This window comes from Miniopterus schreibersii (genome assembly GCF_964146895.1).
Source record: "Miniopterus schreibersii genome assembly, chromosome: 5".
NCBI classification, from domain to species: domain Eukaryota; kingdom Metazoa; phylum Chordata; class Mammalia; order Chiroptera; family Miniopteridae; genus Miniopterus; species Miniopterus schreibersii.
The window spans coordinates 16,890,952-16,908,448 of record NC_138106.1 but is presented as its reverse complement, the minus strand read 5'-3'; the positions used below and the strand labels follow the sequence as shown (position 1 = coordinate 16,908,448).

The window sequence follows — 17,497 nt, the reverse complement described above, 5'->3', positions numbered from 1 at the left end:
TTCTTTCTTTCTTTTTCTTTCTTTCTTTCTTTCTTTCTTTCTTTCTTTCTTTCTTTCTTTCTTTCTTTCTTTCTTTCTTTCTTTCCTTCCTTCCTTCCTTCCTTCCTTCCTTCCTTCCTTCCTTCCTTCCTTCCTTCCTTCCTTTCTTTCTTTTCTATTTATTTATTTTTTCCACAAATACTTATAGATGCATTTAAGTGTTGAGCACTGGGCTAAGCCTTCCCAAAGCTCATAACCTGGCTGATTAGCTACATCTGAAACACTGAAATAATAACGAGACACCCAAGTTGAGTAAGGAACATGGTAAGCTCTATGACAGCCTTTGTGAAGGAGGTGGACACATCTGAGCTAGAAGAGTCCTAAGTACTGTGAGGTGGAAAAGACGAGAAGGGTATCCCAGAGATTTTCCAATATGAACAAAAACATGGGTGGATAGCTGGAGATATTTATTGAGTGCCAATTATATGTCAATCACTGCTATTCATTATACATAATTTAATCTCACTTTAATCCTGTCTCAACTTAAATATGAAAAAGTTGAGGCTCAAAAAGTTCTTCTGTTGGTCAGTGGTTGAGTCAGAATCTTACCTCAAATCTGTTGACCCCTGAGCCCGTGCACTTCACAAACCAGAAATCAAACCCTCAAGAACAATATACTAGCACTCTTTGAAGTGTTTCAACTGTATTAAGTAACTTAATCATCACACAACCTTATGAAGTAGGAATTGCCATTGTGTACATTTTATAAACTAGGAAACTACACACAGAGAGATTAAGAACCCATGCCATCTGGCACCAACCTGACTCATAACTATTGCAGTTGTCACATTATCTGTGATTCCATTATTCATTGGTGTTCATAGTTTTTACAAGTAAAACGGAAGTACTCCAGTGTCAGACTGTTTCTTTCTCTATCTCCTTAATGCTTCAGTAATGAACCTCATGATCATTTGGTGGTGACACCCCAAGTTAACATCAGGGAGAGGACAAGGGTGGGTCACCCAATTCAGAAGAGCACCACAGCAGCCTGAGAAAGGAAGAGTCACTGAAAGGAAAGGCAACTCAGCTCTCCTGTTAGTCGGCTAATATTTATTTAGCTCCTGGTTGGTGCCAGGCCCTGGCTAGCTACAGCGGTAAAGAAAATAGACATGATCCTTGACATGGCCCTGCTATTAGTCATTAGGAAAGACAAGCCCTCCATGGCATCTAATGCTCATGGTGTTGCTCACTCAGCGCCCTTTCAACTAGTCCCTTCAGCCTTGGTTGGCATGGCATCCAACTTGGAGGATTCTAGAGAAAGCAGGCAGTGTGAAAACTTAGTATAGACAGTTAAGCACAAGTGTGGGAATCATGACAGTAAAAGCGAAGAGAAAAATAGGGCAGTCCCTGGAGGGAAAGGGAGAAATAAGCAATTTTATTTCAAGGCTGGGGATACTTGGCTGGAAGTCAGGAAGCCGGGTTTCATTCAGTTTGTGTCTGCCGCTTTCTTACTGTGGGAATGGGGACAAGCCACTTAATCAGCAAGACCACAGTTCCTTCAACTGCAAAATGAAGTTGTTCCGCCTCCTCAGTGCAGTTTGACAAGCACTCATACAGAGTAGAATAATCTGATGTGGCCAGTCCATTGGTTGAGGGAAAATGGGACACAGAAGGGGGGAGGAGCTGGACAGATAATTGTACAAAAACTAATTTCTTATTAACTTATCCTCCATCTCGAACAGCAAATAATTAGAATAAAACTCTGTTCTAATTCTAGGGTTAAAAAAAAAAATGTAATGAGAAAGAGCAAGAATTTGTTGCAAATGGCTCAGAGGACTCTCCTTGACAGAACCTAAGGAGATGGTAAGACTTGCTCAGGAGGGGACGGGCCTCTTTCTTCCCTCCGGTCCTCGTACTCTCCTTGCATGCAGCATCCAATCTGCTGATCCCCAGCTGAGGGGAGAAAGGTTCACATTTGATATATTGAACCTCCAGGGACACAGCGCTTTGACCAGAAGCTCTTCATTCAACTTGAGTGAATACAATTCCAGGTAAATCATGGGGCCAGTGTGGAGAGTGATCCCCAGAACTGGTCAGGCCCCAGGAGCTACTGTTCACTGTTGTCCTTTGCATTGTGGGGATAAGATAAGCAATTGAGCAGCCACTCTCTTCGATGCCATCTAGTCTGAGGTCACTGCATGGCTTGAAACAGGCCCTTCACCTCTTTAAACAGTAGTTTCCCTGGTACTTGGGCTTTTCTTTTCTTTTTCTTTGTTTTGTTTTTTTTTTGTTGTTCTTTTTTTTTGCTTAAAAAATTTTAATACATTCACGTGGTAAGAATTGGGATTGCACAAAAGTAAAAAAAAAATCTCCCACTCATGTCTCTAGTTCCCTACTTGGCTCTCTAGAGTCATCCACTGTTAACAGTTTGTTTTACGTATTGTATAAATTTTCAGATTTATGATGAGCGTAAACAAGCTTATATATCCCCACATACACTAGACACATATACCCGTCCACTAGCATCCTTTAACAGTGTTCTGTATCTTATGATTTACTTTGGATATGGTTCCATGCCAATATTCATAGAACTAGCATGTGGTTTTTAATGGCTTTGTAGCATTAGGAAAAATCAAATGGAATTGCCATTTTTATAAGTCAAAAGCAGTCAAATACTGGCAAATTCATACACCCCATCTAATATTACATAATTTCTGAGCAAATTACCTGTTGATAAACATTTAAATTAATTTTTTGGGGGGCAAAATCTGAGCACTAATAAGCAGAAAAAAGGTCCTTTCAGCTCTCAGTTTCCATAATTCTTTGCTTTGTTTCCATTCTTGCATTCCTGGGAAAGGTAAATAGTAAAAGAGAACACTTTATTGAACAAAGATGCAGGTATGGTTTAATTCTGTTATGTGTAACTTAAAGTCTGCTCTTAATACAATCTTAATGGTGAAATCACGCATGAACATGCTTTAAGCAGAATTCTGTTCCTTTTGGGAGAAATTGGGTTAAGGGAACCATCATCACTATCACTAATTTCCTTTGGTGATTATGTTTCAGTGTCTGTTTCACTTCTTTTCTGTGCTTTCCTGGATCCTGCTCTTTTCCTGGATTATCAGGACACTATGCAGAATCACAACATTTCATGAAATTTAAGTAATTTGAGCAAAGAAGTATCTGAATATGCCACACTGTTCCTTTTGTCTGCAGAGTCTGGTAATTGCAGAAGAGCTCAAGATAAAATATTCTGTTGTGTGCACTCCATTTTCCAGGTAAAACTGTATTAGCAATCATGTGGGAATACTTAAAACTAGCCAATACTTTCAAGTTTTCTCTTGCCCAGATTGGTTTGGAAGAAATCCAGTCTTACCTATCTCAAAAATTCGGCAGGGAAAAATAGCTGAAATAAATTAGGCCTGTGATTACTTAATTCTGTGTTTACCTAGACATTCTGGCATTTGGCTCAAAAGACAAAGCTTTTTAGAAGTGTTATTTAAACTTAGTTTTGCCATAGATTTTAAGTTGGAAGAAAAATGGTAACAGAGTAAAGCTCTATAAATCATACACGTTTGGGCTCATTATCAAGCTACTCTCACCAAGCAATACTAATAGAATTTGAAAAATGCTTTCCAGAGTTGAGATCTGCCACCTAGCAACCACTTTGAAATGCTTCCTGAGCTGGCCCAAGACTACTCAAAATGTCCAGTTTTGAAATTGGTGGGGTGTTTTGCTGTGCTTGGGCCACAGTCATTGAAGGGAAGATTAGAACTTTGTTTTTAGGGCAAAGACATGCAGATTAGAAGGGTTGTTTCATGTCATTACTGAACTGGTTTTGGAATAGGTTGGCAAATTAAATACAGATTAAAGATTGCATCAGACATAATACTATACTCATAAGTTATTCGTCATCTGAAATTCAAATTTAACTGGGCATCCTGTATTTTTATTTGCTAAATCTGGCAACCCTATTTTAGAGAGACTTTTGAAGTGCAGAGCTGAGGAATATTTATAAAATATGCATCACATATATTAACTTGATCCCTCCAAGTTATGGAATTTATGGATCTAAAGTACCTTTCCCAGGGCACTGGTTATTGAGCCTACAAGCAAGCCTTAAGCATAGGAAACCAAAGGTGTAGGTAACAGAAGGTAGGAGGTCATGGAAGGAGGCAAGGAATCACCCCAAGGTTGTACCCAGGAAAGCTAAATTGAGGGGAGGGCAGGGGGAGGAAAGGTTGAGCATGTATGAGTGGGGTTGCCACAGAATATAATGGTGCATGGAGAGGGGAGGGAAGTGCTTATAAATCTGGGAGGAAGTAGAGTAGTGTGACATCAGCAGTCGTATTTTTAAGGGGAGAAGGAAGGTAAGTGAAGTCTTCTACACAAATGTTCATTCTGAAGCTTGGGCTACAACCAGCGATCCACTAAAGGGCACTGCCGCCTCCATGAAGCTGCCAGACAATGCTCTGACCCTTGCTCCAGCATGAAGAGCCCACCTGGGGCTGCAGAGGCTCTGTCAAGGCCCTGCCTTCCAGCTTTCCCTGGCCCAGGTCTGAGCTTGGGAGAGCCTGTCACTTGGTCTTCAATTCAGATCACAGCCCCTCATCCCTATACCCGAAACCAGCAGCCCCTGCTTGTTAACTTCACCCAGCAGCACAAAATAGTTAAAACACAGAATGCACACATCGCTCCCATGTGTTTGCACACGACTAAACATCTCCTGAACACCTTCACACAGAAGCCACTAACTGGGGCTACCTGGTGGGGAGAGGACTAGAGTGAGAGGGTCTAGAATAAAAATGAGTTATACCTGCTCTCTTACACTGTGTACGCGCTGATTTATTTGGCTATGTGTGTATTTCTGACACAAAAGTTTTCAAATTATGACTGCAGACAAGTTCAGTTCAGAATCTAACCCATGTTTACAATGTTTGCATCTTTAATTCAAGGTGACTCATTATAATAAGGTGTTTTTAAATAAATGTCTTTATATGGTTTTGCATAATCTGTATCTGTTAGGGAGATCCTACGTTTCAGCTTGCTTTCTGAAAAATTTGCTGCTGAAATCAATGACAAATCAATACTAATCCTTAACAAAACAGTTTTGCTTAACTTTTAAAATGTTTACTCTGAGTTTTGGGCCATATACAGATATTAAAAGGCTCAAATGTAAGTTTGATAGAAATTAAATAAGAATATATATTACATATATATTTTTAATTAAAGCAATATTGAATCCCACCTTGCAAGTTCTGTGAGACCAGAAGTCTTTCTCTCTTTTGTTCAGCAATAGATCCCTGGGACCTAGAGCAGTTCTTAGCACATACTAGGTGCTCAATCAATATTTGTTGAGTAAAAGAATGCATGATCTTTACAAAAGTTCAAACATTACAGAAGAATGTGATACAGAATGTGTAGTCTTCAATCACTTTCCTCTAAACATTCACTTATTCTAGTCTCTTAAAGTGAGAAAACAAATCGTTTATTTCCTGAGGAGTAAATATGTTCTTTAAAAAAAATTAACTAATGAAATGACACCATAAAGAATGAAAAACAAGCAATAGAATTTACGAAAATGTTTGTGACACATATAACTGGCAAAGGACTGATATTTAAAATATGTAAAGAACTCATTCCAATCAGAAAAACTGGCAAAATGCTTGAACACACACTTCATATAAGAGTTACTTCTAATGGCCAAAATGATATGAAAAGTGCTCTTTCATTTAGTCATGAAAGAAATGAAAATTAAAACCACACAGTCAACAGATTGGCCAGAATGTTGAAGTTTCACAATACTAAATGTTGGTGAGGATCTTGAGCACACAGGAACTCTCATATATTGTCTGCGAGTGAGTAACTTGGTTAATCCAGTATAGAGAACTCCTTGGCATTATCTTCTAAAGCTGTATAGCAATTTCACACCTAGGCATCAGAGAAAAATTCATTAACCTAGCAGCAACATTTGCAACATGCCTAAATGAAAAACTACCCAACTATCAACCAATAGAAGAATAGATTTAAAAATGTGGTAGCCTCACTATGGAATTCTACACAACAATGAAAAAAAACAAACTGCCTTCGAGCAAAAATATAGAGGAGTCTCACCAACATACAGTTGCCATAGGGAATTGTTAAGGTTTCCCTAAGGGATCAGTAGGTCATTTTCGTGGACGGGCTCTTGTAGCAATTTGGAAATGTACCTGCACTGGGATAGTTTGCATCTACACAGCCAGCTTCACCCGAGGGCTGAGGTGTCAAGGGGTTTGTGGGGAGAGGTGCATATAGAGTCACTGAAAGGCTTTGTAGGTGAAGGGTAGACTGTGAAGCCAGGGACACATTCAGAGAGTGACATGAAGTCCCTGACATAGAGATGATTGGGCACGTCTGAGGCTAAGGCTACCAGAACCTCTATGGGGTCTGTACACTGAGACTCCTAGGCCTGGCTGTGGATCAAGGGAGCAAGTTAAGCTGCCACAGAGATTCTCAAGCATCTGGGCAGAAAGGGGCTGCAGAACCCTGTGATCCTTCAGAGGAAGGAATCGAGGGAGGCAGAGGCTCTGGGTGATGTATGTGGCTCCTTGTCTCTGGCCTGAGGACAACTGCTTCTTCTTGTGCCAGAGTGCCTGTGGCCTGGTTGTCCTTAAACCGCTTATAAATGTGCGCTCAATTCAGGTTAAGTGTTGCAGCCAGTGCCTCCCTTGCTTTGTAATTTCGCTATCTCATCTCGAAGTGTTTCTCTAACTCTGTTGCTGTCTCCTAGTATATGTTCCTGGCCCTGCCCTCTTTTAGCAACAGCTGTATGATCATGTACCTCTCTGGCTGTGAGATTCCACATCTGTGAAATCAGCTCCTACCTTATAGAGCCAGGCATTCTGGAGGAAGAAATATGAATTGTAGGGGGTTTTTATGAGTGGGGTGGAGACAGAGTTTGTAGTTGTGGAAAGACAATCAAATCTGAGCTCTACCATTTTCTAGGTGAGTCTCTGAGCAAGTCCCTAAATATTCCTGGGTTTCGTTTCCTTATCTTTAAGTGGGGCGGACACACTAGACCTGACAATCACCCGGATTGGGTGTGAGCACAGAATTAGAAAGTGCTTGTGGAAAACACCTTGTGAAGTCTATACAGAATGAAGGCAAATATTTTATTATTGATTCACAGGAGTAGGATTCTCAACATCAAGTGCAAGTATGAATCATCTGAGAAGCATCTTCAAAGCACTCAAAGTCGGTTCCTGTCTAAGCCACCCTTGTCCCCTGGTCCAGATTTTCATTCCTTGGCCTGGGACAGGGCCCATGAATTTGCTCTCTGTAACCTATCCAGGTGATTTTGAAGCAGGTGGCCCTTAGATCTCACTTTGAGAAATTGTTTGTTTCACATTGGGTAGTGTTAGCTGTTTCACATGCAGATACTTGTTTAAAGAAATCCTTGGGGAGGAAGCAAGACGATGGTGCAGGTAACGGCTGCACCCGCCGCCTCCCGCAACTACATCAAAATTACAACTAAAACACAGAACCACCATCACTCAGAGCCTCCTGACATCTGGCTGAACAGAAGCCATACAAGGAGGGAACTGAAGGAGCATCGAGACCAGTAGGAGGGGCCGAGACACGGGTGAATTGGGGCTGGATCGGGGAGACACGGCCTCGGGCCCACACCCGGTGCTGTGGTTTAAACCCGGGAGGGAGTCTCGGTGGCGGGGGCTTCCTGGAGGAGGGAGGGGTCCCAGCCCCACAGCAGGCCCCAGCCCAGGGCTCCAGGGCCGAGAAGAGATGTCCCCACAACTCCGGGCTGTGAAACCAGCGGGGACTGTCCCTGAGGGTCCTGGAGGCTGCGGGAGCCCCAGCAGCTCCTCTCAAAGGGCCCGCGCACGGACTCGCTCCCTCTGAGCCCAGCGCCGGGCAGCAGCCTGAAGGGACCCGGGACACTCGGGGGGGAACTAACCTGCCTGAGATCCGGGCGAGAGGCGGAGGGCGGCTTCCTCCCCGGCAGAAGGGCTGGCGGAGGCCATGGCTCCTGTGGCGAGTCCTCCCCGCACACAGCCGGCAGGCAGGCGCCATATTTGAGTCGCCAGCACCTGACTCGCACCTTAGGCCCCGCCCTGTGATTCCCGGAGGCCCCGCCCCCCCACCTGCAGCTCATCCAGGCCCTTTCCAGGGGCTTTTCTGTGCAAGTGGCCTCTCGAGCCTCATGCTTAGGACTTTCCTAAAATCTCTCAAACAAGCAGCAGCTGCCCCATACGGCTTGATAAGCGGCCCCAGGCCTGGCACTAGCGGCAGCTGCATTGGCTCATAGCTTGGCCTCTCCTGGGCACCTCCAAGCCCAGCACAAGGAGCAGCCAGCTACAGTTTGCTGTGTAGCTCATGCTGGGGGGCCCTGGGCACGGCACTGGCAGAGGCTGACTTTGCTCCTCCCGGGAGGCCCCAGAGACAGTGCACCCAGTGGTGAGACTCGACCACGCTTGATTACAACCCTACCACATCCATGAGTGACACACTCAAGGGGTGCACTTGGTGAACACCAAAGCTCCATGAAGTAAATCCTGCTCCATAGGGGTGTCTCCAGCACAGCAGCTCTTTGGCTGTAGTTGCAGCTGATCCTCACAGCTAATTGGCCTGGGGCTCAATTCCTCCCAGTGACGCCAACAGCAACCAAGGCTCAACTACAACAGGACAGTGCACACAGCCCACACAGGGGAACACCTAGAAGGCCCAGCTCAGGTGACTGGGGAGGCTGAGCCACTGGACCCTACAGGACACCTACTACACAAAGCCACTCTACAAATCCCAGGAGACATAGCAGTTCTACCTAATACAAAGAAACAAACACCTGGAAGCAGCCAAAATGCGGAGGCAAAGAAACATGTCACAAAGGAAAGAAGAGGAGAAATCTCTAGAAGAGAACTAAATGAAATAGAACCAAGCAAGCTAACAGATGCAGAGTTCAGAATTATGGTTATAAGGATGCTCAAGGATATTAGTAAGACTATTACAAAATCAACTGAGAAAATCAATAACATAATAAAGTACCAATTTGAAATGAAGGCTACACAAACTGAAATGAAAAATAATTTACAGGGAATCAACAGTAGAGTAGAGGATGCTGAGAATCAAATCAGAGATTTGGAACATGAGGAAACAACACCCAACCAGAAGAATAAAAAGAAAAAAGAATCCAGAAATATGAAGATAGTATAAGAAGCCTCTGGGACAATTTCAAGAGAGCCAACATTTTTATTATTGGGGTGCCAGAAGGGGAAAAAAGACAGCAAGAAATTGAAAACCTATTTGAAAAAATAATGACAGAAAACTTCCCCTACCTGGGGAAAGAAATCGACTTACAAGTCCAGGAAGCACAGAGGGTTCCAAACAAGAGGAACCCAAAGAGGTTCACAGCAAGACACATCATAATTAAAATGCCAAAGGTTAAAGACAAAGGGAGTATCTTAAAAGCAGCAAGAGAAAAGCAATTAATTTCATACAAGGCAGCACCCATACGATTGTCAGCTGATTTCTCAACAGAAACCTTGCAGGCCAGAAGGGAGTGGCAAGAAATATTCAAAGTGATGGAAAACATGGAACTACAAGCAAGATTACTCTACCCAGCAAAGCTATCATTTAGAACTAAAGGTCAGATAAAGAGCTTCACAGATGAGAAAAAGCTAAAGGAGTTCATCACCACCAGAACAGCACTACATGAAATGTTGAAGGGTCTTCTTTAAGAAGAAGCTAATGAACAAAAGAATCTGACGAACTAAACAGATCCAGAGACATTGGTGCATGCAACAGACGATCATATTTCAGAGGAAAGAGGGAAGGGGGTGGAGGGTGGGAAGAGATTAACCAAAGAAATTATATGCATATAAGCATAACCCATGGACACAGTCAAAAATGGGGTGAAGGCCTGGGGAGGGGGTGGGAGCGAAGTGGAGGGGGTCAATTGGGGGGGAAAATGGGACACTTCTAATACTTTCAACAATAAAGATAAATTAAAAAAAGAAAGGAAGAAATCCTTGGTATTTCCATATGAATAGAGGGGATATTAATATTGAGTATCAAGTTAGGGATTCGAAAGGAGTTCTCTGGGAAGACTGGAACGCTTTCTTGAGGACAAGATAAATAGAATTTAAACAAGCAAAAAGAGATTTTTCTCCTAGCCAAAGTTCTAACATGTATATGTGTGCATGTATAATGTATATATATATTTTTTCATGAACTGATTGTTCATGTTCTTTGCACATTTTTATGTCGGGTGGTTGTTCCTTTTCTTATCTGAGCCCCTTGCATAGCTGGAAAAATAGTCCTTTGTAGATTATGTGTTTTGCAAATATTTTTCCAGTTTGTTGTCTTTTGACCATGTTTATGTGTTCATTGCTATACATATCTAAATAAAATGTTTCAGTGGTATTTTCTTTTACGTTGTACTTAGAAAGGTCTGTTTCATTCTATAATTATAAAAAAAACAACAACCCATGTTTTCTTTGGGGACACTTATGGCCAGAGGCATGTCTTACAGTTGGTGTCTGGGCACTGGTTATAGGGACCTCGACAAATTTTTCTTTCCCTCCTTTCCTCTTACAGTGTATACATCACTGAATCCATTGTTATATTAACTCTTAGTGTTACCACCTCATCAGGCACTACCATCAGTACTTTACTGTGAGACCTAGAGAGCCTGAGAATGAGTAGCTTGTCTTTCTTCTCTGTCCTCTGAAACAGTTTAAGTAGCAAAAGACCTGTTTTTGAAAGCTGGAAAAGTCAACAGCAAAACTGCCTGAACCAGGGTTTTTGGAGGGTAGTTCTTTATATTCCTGCTGGAGTTATTCATCTATTTGGATTTTGTAGTTTTTTTGGTCAGGTTTTTTTTGTTTTTGTATTATCCTAGATTCATTTAATTCTTCTCTTAAGCGCCTTAATCTCATCTGTTTCTAAGGTCAGTTATACTTTCTGTCTCATTTTTATATTCTGCATTTGTGCATTATTTATTTAACATGGCCGTTTAAATGTAGCATTTTTTCCAAATGCTTCTCCAATTTATTTATCAATTCTAGTGACTTTCTCTTTTCTAATTTATTAATTTCTCCTTTGATCTTCAGCAATGTCTTTTGTTTTCTTACTTTTGGTTTGGTTTGGTTCCTTTTGTAACTTCTTGAATTAAATGGTTGTGCTCACATATTGTATCAGTCTGGATCCACTCAGGAGGGTAAATCGCATCATAATTTGAGCAGGGAAAGTTTAATGTATAGAACAGGAAGAGCACATATAAGGAGTACCTACTACCCTTGGGAATGGGATGAAGCACCCAAGCAAGAGCCTACCCCTAGGAGGGTAGGAACTGAGATCCAGATCCTGTTGAAGAGGGTGCTGCCTGGCTCACTGGATGGCAGAGAAAAGTCTCTATGGTGCTGTGCTGGTGGAACTTGCTGGAAATCTGCCCTCTGGAACTTGCCAAAAGTGTGCCCTCTAGTGTGCCAGGGCAAGCTATTCACAGGGAGGTGTCTTACTGGAGCAGCGCTCGGCTACAAACCTCGCCAGGACAAGCTTCTGGCCGTGGGGTCCTTCAGTCAGCTGCACACCGCAGGCTCAGCGCCTTGCAGGAGCCGACAGCACTGTAGGAGGCTGCAGCTGGAGAAGCTGCCAGCGCTGCGGGAGGTAGAAGCACTCCTCCGCAAAACCCGCAAGCGAGAGTGCATGCGGGGGGTGGGGGGGATGGGGGGGTGGGGGGGGTGGCTGCTGGCCTCCTGGTGCTACTGCCTGCCATGCACTGCAAAAGCTGAGCCCTAAGGAGCTGCACGTGCTGCAGGAGCAGGGTGCTGGAGAAAGCACCCACTTACCCTGCAGGAGCCCGCCTAGCAAGTGCACAGCACCAGGAAACGAACCCCTTTTCTCCTGCAAGGTCTTCCTAGCCCTGGCTGCTGATACAGCTTTGGTGCATGAGTCTTAGAGAGAGTCTGATTGGCCTTCCTGCGTCCTGTGTGTGCCCCTTGCACCAATGTCCGTGTCCAGAAGAATATGCTACTCTTATAGGTTCCGAGTGGGTCTTGTTTCTACCCCTGCCAGGGGAAGGGTGCATTACTGTGGTGGAAGCCCTCCTCAGGACATGGAGCTGGGGAGGTGGTCCCTACAAAAGAAGTGGGAAAGGAAGAGCATGCTGCTAAAAGAAGAATGGGAATGGGCAAAAATATTGGGTATTTACACACCATAGCTATCAGACTCCACTAAAGCAGGTAAGCAACCAATATTGTTGCACCCCCAGTATGACTCTGTTTGGGAAATAAAACAGGGTTCTGCTCAGTTCTTGGGCATTTAGAGGATAGGCTTGGTCACAGTCCAGAAGACTGTACCCAGTGATGTTAGGAATGATTGTTTATCTGAGGAAACTGAGAATACAGTCATGCGCTGGTTGACCACGGGGACCTGTTGTGAGAAATGCGTCCATAGGCAATTAGCTGAGCGAACGCCACAGAGTAAACTCCCACGCCTCGACGGTGTAGCTGCTGCACACGTAGGCTATGTGGTATGGCCTCTTTCTCCCAGGCGCCACGCCTGTACAGCGCGTGACTGTCTAAAACGACACAAGATGAAATAAAAACCTAGAGAAAATAATGCCATCAAGAGAGGCGTGGTAAACAGGAGATGCATGAGGCTGCTGCTGGTGTAACACTACATACTGTTTTCCAACAACCTTTTTTAGCAAGTAGAAAGAGTACACTCTGCAATAACAGTAAAAAGTATAGTGTAATAAATACATAAACGAGTCACATAGTTGTCCATTGTCATTATCAATACCGTGCACTGTCCATAGCTGCATACGCTCCGCAGTTAGAGGACTAGAAGCGCAGGTGTGTCTGCACCCGCAGCGCCACGCACAGGTGAGCCACGCGCTGCGCTCTGACGTTAAGGCGGCTATGACGTCACTGCCCCGCACCAGGCCATAGGAATTTTTCAGCTCATTATAGTCTTACAGGCCTGCCTTGCTGCGTGCGGTCCCTCGTGGGTCAAAACGTTAGCCGGTGGGCACCGCTGCTCTAAGGAGACGGGCAGGTGCGTGGACAGGCCTGAGATGCGGCTGCGGGGCGTGGGAGAGGAGGCCCGGGAACGCTTTGGTGAGTTTTGCACAAGCCAGCTTAACTGGTCTTACCCTGACACCAGTAATTTGCCCTAAAAATGGGTTTTTAAGTCATTAGAAAGCTCCTGACAAATCATCCCTCATTTTTACAAACGTCAGACTGGGAGCAATTACTGGGGGTAAGTGTAAATTGGTTTAAACTTTCTGAAGTTTGTAATGTGCATGACCTTTAACTTAGCCGTTCCCCTTCTCAGAATGTATCCTAAGGAAATATTTATACATGGAGATTGTGCTATATGCTGTTAGCTGCTGTTATAAATAGAAAAAGATGGAAACAACCTAAGCGCCTCACAATATAAGACTGGCTGGGCAGAGAAAGAGATTATTACAAATACAAACAAAGAACTACACCACAGGCATTTAAAATGCTGTTGTAAAAGAGTATTTAAAGAAATGGAAAATTTGTTTATAATATAATGCTGCATGAAAAAACAACTTCCAAGTGATTTACTATTAACTAACTTTTATTATGCTTTAGTATATACTAGACAGTTGTATTATCTGATTTAATCATCACAGTTTTATATGGTAGGCATTATCTTATTTTTTCTCACATTACTTAACTTCTTTGAACTTCATCTCCTTATTTATAAATGACATATGTTTGAGACAGTCATCTGGCAGCTACATGCCTGGATCCAGAGCTGGCTCTGTTACTTACTTATCTATGGGCCTTTGGACAAAGTTACTTTTGACATCACAGCTCACATGAAAAAATATGCTTTACATTGCAAATCGGCCCTCATATGCACACATAGACACACAATATAAATGGAGAGAAAAATTTCCAAACCAACATTTATTCTTGCTACTTTGGATATTTTTTTTCCTATACAATTCCATTTCTTCCTATTCTGATCTACTACATTTTATTCCATTTTAATTTTTTAAATGAAGGTTACATACAACCTACCAAACACAACCCACTAATGGTATTGTGCCTGGTACTTAGTAGATGCTCAATAAATGCTGTTTTTCTTGCTGTTGTTATTATCGTTATCAGTAGGAGGGGTAGCAGCAGCAGCGTGGAGATTGTGAGAAGATATGGTTAAAGGCAGTGTCCTTCAGAAACAGTAGGGACAAGCTGGGTGGGATGACAGTGAAATCTAGAGTAAGAACCAAGCTGGTCCTGCAGGCTGTACAATGCAGTTTAATCAGAGTGCCATTTTTTTGTTGTTAAAATGATTTTAATTATTGGAATGCACAATTTTTTAATATGCAAATAAAAAGTTTTAAAACCTGAAAAAAAACAAAAACAAATGGTAGGAAAGTGGTGGATTCAACTTACTTGAATTTTTTTTTTTTTTTTTTTTACCATGTGCTTTAGAGTGTGGAAGTCTATAAACACAGAGTAAATTGCCACAATTACTATAAATGTAGCAGATCTAAGAAAGCAGGTGGATTTAGTTTGTACTTCATAGTAAACTCAATTATCAATGGTGGGAGTAAAGATAGAAATATGATCTTGGAAGGCAGCCAATACTCGAAGGGTAATACTAAAAGTGAGTCAGAAGACTCGATTGGCTGACAGACTTCAGAGGTATTAGGACTTTCAGTTATAGATGACTGAAAATCAAAACCAGGCTAAAAGAAGAGAGAATTTATTGGCTTACATACAGAAAGATTCAGTAGGAGATCTATTTAGTCTTCAGGTGCTGTTGGATCCAGCTGCTCAATAGAGTCCTCAGAAATTTGTTTTTTCTATCTTTCTGTTATACTTTACAATACTGGCTTCACTCTCAGCCAGCCTTTTTTTTTTTTTTTCTTTTATCCCCTGAGGATATGTTTATTGATTTTAGAAAGCGAGGAAGGGAAAAAGAGAAACATTGATGTGAGAGAGAAACATCGATTAGTTGCCTCTCATAGGTATCCCAACAGGGGATCGAACCCGCCACCTAGGTATGTGCCCTGACAGGGAGTCCAACCCACCACCTTTTGCTGTACTGGATGCCGCTCCAACCAATCGAGCCCCCAGGCCAGGGCTCAGTCAGGTATTTCTTTAACAGTGGCCTCTGGCAACTGAAGCTTTACAACTGAAAGAACGAGAAAGTCTCCTCTGCCAAGTCCAGCAAACACCTGGGGCCTGGCTGTCTTTGACTCACATTGTGTTCTATCTTGGTCCTAACTGCTCCAGCAATTAGGGGGTAAGTTGCTAGGACTGGCCAGAATTCCCAGGACCCTATGGGCTAAATGAGAAACAGGTGAGTTGCCAAAGGAAACCAGGGTGCTGCTACCAGTAATAGGGAGAAAAGACATGGGCGTACAAAAAAATAAAAGCCAAGCAGTGTCCACTAGAGTTAGTAATAGTTCAGAGCCAGACAGAGAGTCAGGAGTCCATGCAGGCAGGCAGCAGGCCCCAGAACCCCATGTAAAGTGAGTGGTCCTAAGGGGCTAAAATCCAGGCAGGAACCACAGATAAATGTTTGAGCTGGAATAACAAAAGAATTCAGAACTCCAGTGACCCTTATGTGCTTTGCCTGTCTAGTGTGTGCAGAGATCTTGTCAGGAGCATCCTCCCAAGACAGAGAGGAAAGAAGAGACTTAGGACAAGAGAACTGCATTAAACCAAGAAGTATTTTCTCATTTAATTGAAAAAAAAAAATTCGTCCTCAGGCAAGTCTGGGGTAGGTGGTAGGATTTCCATACACATACCAGGAGATTTGCAGTCACACAGCCAGAAAGTGATGGAGTCAATATTTCAACACAGCTCTGTCTTACCCGAAGCCCACGCTCATTACCTCTGCCTGAGAGTTTCTTCCCATGTTTTCCTGACCGGTGAATTCCCAACACGCTTAAGACTGTCAAGATTCATCAGGCATCTCTGGGCTCCCAGTACCCTTAGCTCACACTACCACCACAGACTCTTAAAACTCAACTATAATTAGTTGTTGATGTACCTGTCAGTTGTCTCTAAACTTTGTTATCATGCACCCCTGCTGTTCAAAACACGGGGGGCAGTCTCCTCTATATGTATTTTTATTTATTTATTTAGCACGGTACCTGATATATGCTATGACAATAGGATTCTCCAATAAAAAAAATTTGAACATACACTCTCACACATGATGATATAATTGTAGCTAAATACTTGTTATACCAGAAAATGTAACTTCATATTAACTCTAAAAAGTTGGCACTACTTTTCCCATGTTACAGGTCATGAACCTGAAGTTAAATTAAGAGTGCCTGAAGTCACAAAATAGGTGGCAAAACTCATATTCTAATCCACGTCTTCAGATCCCTCGGTGATATTGCAGCAAAACTCTGTGCTAAGATCTATTTTAATACATAAAGTGACAATGCTTGAGAATATTTTAAATTGATGATGTTCTGGGGAATTTAGAATATATGTTTATTAAATAATCAGGCAGCCTTGTATTATTGACATTTTTCCTAGTTTTGTGCTTTGTCCTTCTAGCTAGATAGTAAGGTTAAGTACACATGATTTATTACTTTCTTCTATCCCTCCATACATTGCTCAGACACTTAGCAAATGTTTTTGGCTGGGTTATTACTGAGAATGACCAAGGAAAGTTGTCCCCAGGAGGGTGGGGATGTGCGACGTCGGGGTGGAGAGGTGTCGGGCAGATGGAGGTGGGACACATAGAACTGGCACTGGGAGTGCCCTCTGCCTACTCTCCACTTACCACACCGTAGGCTGCTGGGCCTGGTGGTAGCCATGGGGAAATTATTATGGCCGATTGCTGGATAAATGTAACAGGAGTATCCCAATGGAAAAGAGAAAGTCCTGCAGAATATTAGGTCCTAAGATTTCAAAGCTATGTTATTTAGTAGTGAGAATGGCGTAAAGCTATCACTCTAAGTTACTGAGGATGTCTTTTAAAAAAAATTCTTCGGGATTAATTCCCAGTAAAAAGTTGAAAGGTAAAATAAATGGAAAGATGACAGTGAGAAACTGGTTATCTGCAGTCCCGAATAAAAGTTATGAAAAGCAAAGTGACTTAACAAGGAAATAGAAATCAAAGGTGGGTAGACATATTGTCCTGTTTTAAATGCTACAACATAATAGATATGAAAAACAGAGAAAAACCTAAATGACACTGTAATCCAGAAATGAGAGAGTATTTTAATTTGCCAAAAGCATTTTCCCCTCTCCTTGGCACTAAATCATCCATATCAGGCAAGACACCTACTTGGAAATGAACTCATTTGTTTATTGTGTTTTAAAGATGAAGTGACAGCAAAAAAATTTTTTTTTAGATATAAAATTGGAGAAATTCCCTTGTATGCACATGCCTTGGAACAACCCAGCTGTGCCCTCTAGTGATATGGCTGTCCTGTTGCTTTATTAGGAGACTTGAAAAACAACGAAATAAATTGACTCTGGGTGACTCCTCTGTCTTAGAAATTAGCTTTCTGTGG

General features: G+C 42.5%; 1 protein-coding gene across 1 annotated transcript in view; it reads right to left on the bottom strand.

The window, feature by feature from the left end:
* The window catches only part of MME (membrane metalloendopeptidase), a 578,791-nt gene extending 563,661 nt beyond the window's left edge, over positions 1 to 15,130 (bottom strand). The window contains exon 1 of the mRNA XM_081139397.1: positions 15,119 to 15,130. The gene's annotated coding sequence lies outside the window, so the exon portion shown is untranslated. The remainder of the gene's footprint in view (positions 1 to 15,118) is intronic.
* Between the last annotated feature and the right edge of the window lie 2,367 nt (positions 15,131 to 17,497).